A 4186-nucleotide genomic window follows, 5' to 3' on the forward strand; every position below is an offset into this window, starting at 1 on the left:
TCTCCCTTGTTACATACTGGCCTCACAGGATGTGTGCATTGATTGCATGTGCTCCGACCCCAAACCCCCCACGTCGACCCCGTCCAACGCCAGCAGTGCCAACTCTTTATCAGTGCCATCAATATCATCCTCTCTGACTCAAAGCTGTGATTGGTAATAGTCCATCTCTCACATGTTACTTTTATGTCTAAGCCAGTGGACTGCAGAAGAAAAATCAATTGATTTTAGCCATATCTTTTATATTTTGTTTTAATTTAGTTATTTTTATTTTAGTCTTTCCTTTCCTAATTTATGAGTTTCAAACTTTGGCATTTTGGACCCTCAATTGTCTAGCAGACTTTCACTGGCACTGAGCGAGATAAACCCCAGAATTTTGTTTTTGTTCAATTTCGCCCAGTTCCATTTAATATCAATTTGTAGTAGATTGGCACTTTGAGGACTGTAGGCAAAGGATGCTTCATGTCCTGCTGCATGCGCTGTTAAACAACCATGGTTCTGCGAGACTTGGAGGACGAATCAAAAGCTGAAGAAAGCAGTTCTGTTGAAGACTTTTATTCATATTGTAACAAAATAAGAAATAAACAGAATACTCTGGTCTTTTTAACAGAATGTCCTTGCCAAACAAGCATCCCAAAAATGGCTGACCATTGTTTTATAAGAAAGGGGTGTGTTTTGACAAGAACGAAACGTAAATGAAAGGGGATTTTCCAGACGAAGTCAGAAAGTCCAAGATTCACAACAGACCTTTAAGACTGTATCCAATTTAAATTGACCAGGTGGTATTATAAGATTAAGGAAGAACTCCCTGTCAACGGTAAATAGAATTCATAGAATGAGACGTCAAATGAATACAACAAGAAGTAAATACTTCATTCAAATAGATGGATACGCATAAGGTGCATTCATTACAACTAATTGAAAAATGTGATGATCAAAATAGTGATAATTGAATAATAAAACGAATATAGTTGGAAAACTCGTGCAATCGTGACTTATACAGTGATATATTTTAATAATCTAGCGGGATGTAAATGAGCAAAGTTGTTTCAGTTATCTGTGATAAGAAGTTGTTTCCAAAAAAACAGGTATTATACGGTCTATTTTGTTAATAAAACCCACGAAACTGCACATATTCTACCATTTTTTTGTCCAGAGTAGAGAGAGATATTTTATGGGAAACTCATCTTCCACTTCAGTCTTAAAAAAATCATCACAGTCTCCCTGGAAGTAAGGCAGTAGTGGCCAATAGTGACTTCATTTGCGACCTATGGTGGCTCCATTAAACAACCAGCTGTGCCTGGAGGGCCTTCAACTGGGTTTCCATTGTGTGCTGACATAGTCAATGGAGCATCAATTTGATTTTCCCTTCAGATGCTTGCTGCTGTTGCTGAGGCCATAATGTTAGATGTCACACCAGGATCATTCGGTTACACAACCAATGTCCGTCTCGTCATAGACAGTGTTGGGTGTGTGAATGAAAAACAAGTAAATAAAGTTACTACTTACTTCATTTACAAAGTCGTTTACCCCAAACGTTACAAATTACCGTATAAACTGTGCCCTGCAAAAGTATTGTCCCCCTAGAACATTTGGACATTTTGCAAGATTTAGGGCTTCAAACTTATAGGTAAAAACGTAAAAAGTTGTTGTAAGAATCAATAATATGTTGGGAAACAATCTTGAAAAGAAACCAAATTTTAATCAACTTTTTAAATTGTTTCGATAAATTAAAATATAATTCATAAGTAGGCGTATTGGGCCCTTTTGAGTTAATAACATGTACAACCTCCTTTTGCTGCGATCACAGTCACAAGTCTTTTGAGGTATGTCTCTATAAATTTTGGACATCTTGAAATAAAACTATTTGCCCTTTCTTCCTTTCAAAACAGCTCAAGTTCCTGTTGTTGGTGATTGTTTGTGCAGAGTATGTTTCAGATCTTTCCACAAATGTTCAACAGGATTGAGGTTTGGAACTTGGCCTGGCCCTTTTATCACATTTATAATGTTAGTTTGAAACATTTCCATTGTATATGTTGCTTTATGTTTAGGGTCGATGTCCTGTCGGAAGAAGAACCTGCACCTCATTCTTAGGTCTTTTGCATTTTCCAACTGATTTTCTGACAGAATTGCCCTGTATTAACTCCATCTATTTTCCCAACAACTCTAACGATCTTTACAGTCCCTGTTAAAGGAAAGTTACCCTGGAGCATGATGCTGACACCACTATGTTTGACAGTAGGGATGGTGGGAGGCTGATGTTCAGCGTTACTCTTATGCCAAACATAACGCTTTGTATTCATTCCATAAACTTCAATTTTGGTCTTATCTTGTTCCAGGTGTTATATGTGTCTCCTAGGTTGCTTGAAATGTGGCAATGTGCGAAAAGTACTTGGGAGCCAATACATCTGCAAGGCACTGTACTCACATTGAAGCTGACCCCCTAAAACATCTTAAAAAGTGCTACATAAGAAATCAATGGAAAAAAATGTGTACACCAAACGTTGGAAGCAGTGAAGCATTCTTATTTCTGGGCTTCTGCAACCCCAAGAGCTTGCAAACTAATAGCCGAGACACCTTATATCCATTTTGTTTTTTTGACCAAACCACTCGAATAATTCCTTCTCCGTTTTTAGGTAATGTTCGAGACACTTTCTTTTTTTTCCAACACTGGTGCATTGCAAAATTAATTTTACAAGGAAAAAGCCCAAAATTCAGCACTGTTTTACCATTTGCCCCATCCATTCATCCATTATCTGCACCGCTTATCCTCAGTAGGGTCGCGATGGTGCTGGAGCCCATCCCAGCTATCTTCGGACAGTGGGCAAGGGACACCCTGAACTGGTTGCCAACTAGTCGCAGGGCACGCAAAGACAGGCAACTCACTCTCTCATTCACGGCAGATAAACCTAACATGCATGTTTTTGGAATGTGGGAGAAAACCTGGAGTGCCCGGAGGACAGCCACGCAGCCATGGGGAGAACATGCAAACTCTGCATAGGAGGATTCAATCTCATGACCTCAGAACTATGCCGAGGACGCACTAACCACTCAGCTGCCGTGCCGCCAACCATTTGCCCCATTGACTTGAATTTTATCTATTTATCATATGCCTGTACCTAAAAACTGAGATTTATTTATATATTTATATCTACTGACTAAAGACAGTGAGTAATTAGCTTCAGATAGGACATTTCTATTTAATTTCTGTACGAATCTGGAGTATGGTAAAAAAAAATGATTGTTAAAAGATTCTGTGTGCCCATTTTGCTTGTTATTATCATTTTCCTCATAAATAAATCAACTTCATGCTAAATTTCAGAAATTAAAAAATGAATAACTATTCGATTACTTGACTAATCGTTTCAATAGTCGGTGACTTGTCGACTATTAAAATAATCTTTAGTTGCAGCCCTAGTGACTGTTAGAGGTAAGATCGGGCCAAAAAAAAGCACCCGAGCCCGACGCAGGCCCGAGGGGTATTAAACCCGACCCGGACCGAGCCCGACTAATTAACTGGATTTGCTGGCCCGGCCCGAAAGGGGCCCGAAATTACATATTTTATTTATAAGGAGGGGTGATTTATGATAACAAATTAAACTCTGCCTTTTGTTACAACATCTAGGCCTAAGTTAAATAAAACTGTATAAACATTTACATCTTTTATATTTCTGTGTCTGCACTGCAGATGTTACATTAAGCGACAATCTGTCATTGACGTTTTTTTTTTTTGAGGTAGCGAAAACATTTAAGGGCGTCCGTCAGTTTGACGACTTGATCATTGGGCCATAATCCACAGCAGCAGTAGTAGTACGTCATTAAGATTTTAGCGCAGCACTTTCATTGAGGGGGTGTTGACGTGTTGTGCCCTTTTCCGACTCCTATGCAAATTCCCCCCCCCCCCCCCCCCCTGATCATATTCTATATAAAACGCTTATTAAAACAATAAAGCGAGCTAATTATAATAATTGGGAGATCCTAGTCTATATAACGCGTTTATTTAAACAATAAAGCGTGATTTTATTCTGCAAATTGCGTTTTTTAACGCGGATGAAAATGTCACCAACGTCAATGTACGCTTCCGACAAAAGCGATCGTATTCTTTATAAAACGCTTATTAAAACAATAAAGCGAGCTAATTATAACAATTGGGAGATCCTAGTCTATATAACGCGTTTATTTAAACAAT

Source organism: Urocampus carinirostris, chromosome 15, assembly GCF_059441175.1.
Source record: "Urocampus carinirostris isolate Australia breed hairy pipefish chromosome 15, RoL_Ucar_1.0, whole genome shotgun sequence".
NCBI lineage: Eukaryota > Metazoa > Chordata > Actinopteri > Syngnathiformes > Syngnathidae > Urocampus > Urocampus carinirostris.